The sequence below is a fragment of the Colobus angolensis genome, unplaced genomic scaffold (assembly GCF_000951035.1).
Source record: "Colobus angolensis palliatus isolate OR3802 unplaced genomic scaffold, Cang.pa_1.0 Scaffold177, whole genome shotgun sequence".
Lineage (NCBI taxonomy): Eukaryota > Metazoa > Chordata > Mammalia > Primates > Cercopithecidae > Colobus > Colobus angolensis.
In genome coordinates this window covers 1,536,978-1,543,709 of record NW_012114899.1, presented here as the reverse complement: position 1 = coordinate 1,543,709, position 6,732 = coordinate 1,536,978, and positions in this window count along the sequence as shown.

The window sequence follows — 6,732 nt, the reverse complement described above, 5'->3', positions numbered from 1 at the left end:
TTAGAGCTATTATTTCCTGCTTTTCAGGACCATTATTCCAGTGCAATATGTCACACTGTTTCACTTTGTGATAAAATGCCAGTAACAAGGCAGGAACATGGCTGAATTTAGACAGTGAGCGACCTTCCTTCACTTAGCCATTATTTATAAATTTTCTTTCTCTTTCAAAAAAATTAGGTACTTCTTGTTTTATTATATATATTTAATAACAATTTTGGAATGGTCTAGTATTTTAAGAACAAAAGCCAAACCTTATAAGACATATATGTCTTTTAAGAATATAATAAAAAAACCGCTGGCTTTAGTCTTCCCCACCTGCTTTGTGTTAATGGAAACATTCATCTGAGTTATCTCAAGTTATTTCCAATTAGCAGTTTCCATGTAAACAAACAAACAAAAAAAAGTTAGGCATAAGGAATATTCTATTTTGATAGTTTCTCAAGCCTTTATAACTGTCGTGATTTTCTTGGTCTCTAATCAAAATTGCATAGTTAGTTCAATAGTTCATTTACTATTTTAGATTCAACAAGGACAGATTTACTTGGAAATGATTTTATCAGAATGTCTAGGCAGTTATTATAAAAATAAATTATAATTTGTTTTTGTAAAAAAAATAGTTTCACAGAACTTGCAATATTCCAGGAGATATTAGAATTCTCATATTTACAAGTAACAATTCCAAGTGCTATATTGATTATATTTTCAAATCTGTGTTATATATGGTTCCATTTTAGCAGCCTTAATAAAAATGAGAAGGCCAGAGTAACACTCAAAACTTTCCTATAACAATTTTAAAGAACTCTATGAGTTACAATGAGAAGTCTTTGCATTGAAAAATGCTTTGGCTCAGCACTCCTCTCCCCTTTCCACGGCATCCTTTGCAGCCACTCCTAGTCTGCAGAGAGGCGGCAGAAAGACAACAGATATTGAACTAGGAAGACACAGTACTGTCACCCTTCATTCAAGATTTCATCTAATAAAAGGAGATCACTTTACAACACTCAGGCAAGCAGACATTACTCAGACTGTGGCTAAAATCATCAGCAAGAAACTCTGCCAGGAATACCTCGGGGTAACATAAGGTGGTGCTGGGGTGTGCGTGTGTGTGTGTGTGTGTGTGTACACACCACCCATGTGTTTGTGTGTGTGTATGTGTGTCTATTTCAGTCACAGTAACTTTCTTCTAAATCATTCTTCTTAGGTCAGTAAAAACAAACTATTCCTTTAAAAGTCTCAATTCAGAACATTTTGATATTTTAATGTTAAGAGCAGAAATGGAGTGATGTGAAGACCAGATGGGAGATGCCACAAGTGGCTGAGGGTTAGACTCTAGTGCATCATCATCAATCAGGACTGACAACATCTGCCCCTCCACAGTCAGACAAACTTATCTACCTTTTGTGCAAATATCAAATTAGCATCCTAGGAAAGACACAGACGAAGAGCCACTTATGCCAGGAATCTTTTTATTAAAGTTATCATGAATCTGGCATTATTCTTCAGAAAGAGAAATTAAAAATAAATGTTTGTATTACCTGAGCAGATGTATTTAATTTCATTCTTTCAACAAGTATTTTTGCTTACTTTTCTACAGGTCCCAGACCCTCTGCTAGGCATTAAGGATACAGAGATGAGTAAGACAGAGTATCTGCCCTCAAGAAACTCAGGAGAATGCAGAAGAAGATGCTGTAGGGTTAGGGGACACAGATATGCATAGGACTACTGGCAGAGCAATAGTGAAAAAATTAGAAGCCTTTTTCTCAAAGTGCTGTCATATTACAGAGGAAGGGAAGGGAGCAATCAGTAAGATGTGAGTGTGTCTGCCTATGAGAGAGAGACAGAGGCAGAGAGAGAGAGAGAGAGAAAGGTAGGGTAGCCTCAGTCAATTCTCCACAATTTAATTTGCCAAAAAGCAATTCACAGAAAGCCAAAATCACCGTATAACCAATTTGACACATGCCCACTTTGTTGAAGCCAAAGAAATAATTTTCCAAACAAATATAAAAACTAGCTAAATTTCTATAATTTAAAACTAACCAAAAACTGTCACTAAGAAAGAACCTTTCTGAGTATATGTATAATCTCTCCGAATGGCTTCTTCTATAAACATGTCCTCTGAAAAGCTCAGGTACCTGCTTGTGTAACTGGTCAGGGGATAGGAAGGTGGTATGATGGGTGGGGCAAGACAAGGCCACATGCTTGCTGGAAAGTACATAGGAAGGGCCTTTTGGAATGCCTCTCCGAGGACTTGAAGTTTTATACTAAGAGGCGCTGATTTAATATAATGCCATAACCAGGGACATTTTTACAATAAATAACATATGCAAGCTTCCAAAAAGATATTTGAAAACAACCAAATATTATCTGTGGCACCAGTAAAGCAGGACTATAGTCTCCTCACTGGGTTTAATGTTCATTTAAAATTAGCCTCTTTTTTTACTTCTCCTGTAAAGACTGCTTTTCTTTGTGAGTGTGAAAATTTATTCACCAGGAAAATCAGGTTAAAATAATTAAGTTGCTTAAAGAAATAGAGTACTCTGACAGACCTAACCTTGCAAATTCAAATATGTATACTTGTTAATTTAAAAATCAGATATTTGAGTTATTATTTTATTAGAGTAACAAAATTCATATTCTAATTTTATACAAATTAAATCATTTTTCCAAGGAAAGAAAAAATTAGTAAACAGTTAATATGTTGTGTAATAGAGAATGCCTGAGTGTGTATCATGTGAATTAGCAGTTTTTAAATTGCTACTATCAATGAAATACTATATTACAGAAAAATTGGACAGAGAGTATAGGTGTAAAAAATTATAAAACATTTCATAAATAAGAATAATTTTCAATAGTAAAAATTATTTTTCTATACTTAGAAAAGTAAGAATAATGTGATTAACCAAAATACTCTGGATAACTATGATATATCTCCCCAGATATATTTATCCCTAAATTCAGTATAATTTCAACAATAGTTTAAAAATAGAAGTGGATGAGTTGATTTGAAAATTTATATGAAACAAATATTATAATAGAGTAAGAAAAATAGTTGAAAACAACAAAAATTGTGTTACTGCCTACCATCAAATATACTATGAAGCTACAGTAATTAAACCAATGTGGTGAATAATTTTTAAAACTGGGTCAATAATGAAAACACAAAGTTTAGTAACAAAACAATGATTTTTATTTTCCATTTTGTTATTTTGGTAAAAAATATAAAATTTGCCATTTTTACCATTTTTTAAGTGTATAGTTCAGGGGTTTTTAGAACATTCACATTGTTCTGCAACCATCACCAACATCCATCTCTGGAAAATTTTTATCTTCTCAAGCTGAAACTGTGAACCTCATTAAACAATGACTCTCCATTCCCTGTCTACCCCAGCCACCAGCAACTACCATTCCACTTTCTGTCTCTATAAATGTGACTGTTCTAGGTACCTCATATTTATTAGACAGGGTTCCCTAGAGGGACAGAACTAATTGGAGATATATATATATATATATATATATAGAGAGAGAGAGAGAGAGAGAGTAACAAAATTTATATTCTAATATTGTACAAATTAAATCATTTTTCCAAGGAAAGAAAAAATTAGTAAGATTATTAGTATTTTATATATATATATAAAATACATATATATGAGTTTATTTTATATATATTAATTAACTTACACTATCAGAAGATCCCACAATAGGCTGTCTGTAAGCTTGAGGAGCAAGAAGAGCCAGTCTAAGTCTCAAAACTGAAGAATTTAGAGTCTAATGTTTGAGGGCAGGAAGCATCCAGTACAGGAGAAAGATGTAGGCTGGGAAGCTAGGCCAGTCTTGCCTTTTCACATTTTTCTGCCTGCTTTATATTCACTGGCAGCTGATTAGATTGTGCCCACCCAGATTAAGGATGGGTCTGCCTTCCTCAGCCCACTGACTCAAATGTTAATCTCCCTTGGCAACACCCTCACAAAGACACCCATGATTAATACTTTGCCATCCTTCAATCCATTCAAAGTGACACTCAGTATTAACCATCACATCATATAAGTGGAATCATACATTATTTGTCTTTTTGTGGCTGGCTTATTTCACTTAGCCTAACGTTCTCAAGTTTTATCCATGTTGTAATATGTACCAGAATGTCTTTCCATTTTGAAGTCGAATAATATTCCATTGTCTGTATAGACTACATTCTGTTCATCCATTCACCTGCCAATGGATACTTCAATTAATTGCTTCTACCTATTGGTTGTTGTGCATTATGCAACTATGAACAATGGTGTACAAGAATCTGTTCAGGTCTGCTTTCATTTCTTTTCAGCACATATACAGAACTGGAATTGCTGGATTATATAGTAATTCTATGTTTAATCACTGACAACGCTTTATAAATATATGAAACAGTTAGTATTCATAAGATGTAAAATGCTCCTACAAATCAACAAGATACTTAATCCAATACAAAATAAAAAATACAAATTTCCAATACAAAATGATGAAAACAAAGACATTCATCCTGAACAAAATTTACTTTTGTCTGTCAAATTAGCAAAACTTAAGAGATTGATAATATTCCTTATTGTCAAAGTTGTGATAAAGGGCCCTTCCAAATATTGATGAGAGGGTAAGTTGTTGCTAAAGCCCTTGGTAGCAAGCAATTTAGCAGTAGCCATCCAAATCGCAACATGTATTAGCTTTTATTCAACAATCCTACTTCTAAAGTTCAGATTATAGACATAATGATCATGTGTATACACAAAGTATTTTTGCTGTTTGTAAAAGAAAAAAAAACCCTTAAAATTAAGGGATTAAATAATGGATGATACATTATAAAATTAAACGTAGCCACAGAAAAAGAATGAAATAGACCTATAAGAAGAATGCCAAGGTAGGACAAAGTGAAAAACAGCAAGGAAAAAAAAATTGTGATTTCATTTACATGACCATGTTTATATGATATATGTAAAATACATGCATATATATTGAAATAACCAAACTCAACAGTGTTACCAGAGGGAAGGAGAGTAGGAGTGAGGAGAGGTGGATAACTGTCAAGTTTGGTAAGATATACACTGTTTGAACTTCCTACAGTGAGAATGTACTAATGCATACTGTATACAATTTTTACAATGTTATTGAGGAAAATTACATACAATAAACTGCACACATTTAAATTGTTAAATCTTATCAGTTTAGACAGATATATATATGTATACATACATATATACCCATGAAATTACCACTGCAATCAAGATAACAAATCATGAGAATTTTTTAACTCATTGAATTCCTATGATCTCTTAAATATATAGATATCACAATAAAATGACTTAGCTTTACTAATAGACAATATCCAGAAAGAGCAGAAAACATCCTTCCCTTTGGCCTTCCCTTACTCTCAAACTCGTTTCTATTTACGCTAAGTATGGAGACCACCAAAAGCTGTCCTCTCACTGATGCCATATGTCATTCTAAGATGTGTTCTAAAAAGCATTAACCTTCATATTTGCTGGATTTCTGTAATTCCATGGCCCTCTTCTGGATAACAGTCTCCAAAAGAGTAAAATAAATGGGTAGCCTAGGACCTTACAGTTCAACGGATTATAGAAATAGCCTAATTTCCTGTGCACATGCACAAACACAAACACAAATCTTTTCTAAAACATGCCTGAGAGATAGCCACGTATACCAATGGCTAGATGGCTTAAGCAATCAGAGCTAGTGCAATTTTGTTTATGTAAGTCAGGGTTATATCAGCCTCAGCACTATTCACATTGGGGGCCAGATAATTTTCTCTTCTATGGGACTGTGCTGTGCATTGCAGGATGTTTAGTAACATCTTTGGCCTCTAACCACTAGACACCAGTAGCCAGCCCTCATCCTGGATTGTTACAACCAAAAATATCTCCAGATGTTATCAAATGACGATCCTCCCCCCCCCAGTTGAGACCCATTTGTATAAATTGATGCTGAAAGCTAATCCTCAAAATTAATTCTTATGTGGAATATTTCAAATCAAGTTTATTCATATTTTTACTTTTAACCAGCATTCACTTTCAATAAGTACATGGGAATAGTAGAGAAGTAGTTTATGCCATGTTGCAACACAAAAGATACTGACTGTTGAATGATGTATAAATCCAAAGGCAGCATTGAAAAGTAACACCAATTTGACTCCTGGTCAGGGATGCCTGTTCTGCACTTTCCTGCCATTTTGGCGTTAACAGAGTATTAATGAACTAACCTGGAGAACTCCAGTCCTTACACTCTCTCTGCCTATTCTGTCTTTGATTTCAAATTAATTATAAGAGAATAGAGCAACCGAAGAATTAATGAGTCATTTATACTTAACTTTGATATGAAGATTATCATTCAATGACTAGATGTTGGCATTTAGTATTTTCCTGGACTCCATTCAGGAAAATGGAAGAATGTTATCAAGTGTAGCATAAACCTGTTTCACATTTCCTTAAGGAATCCTTTAAAGATTCTTTTTAAGGCTGAGTGAGGTGGCTCATGCCTGTAATCCCAGCACTTGGGGAGGCCAAAGTGGGTGTATCACCTGAGGTCAGGAGTTCGAGACCAGCTTGACCAACATGGTGAAACACAGTCTCTACTAAAAAGTACAAAAAATTACTGGGCATGGTGGTGGGTGCCTGTAATTCCAGCTACTCAGGAGGCTGAGGCAGGAGAATCGCTTGAACCCAGGAGGCAGAGGTTGCAGTGAGCCGAGAT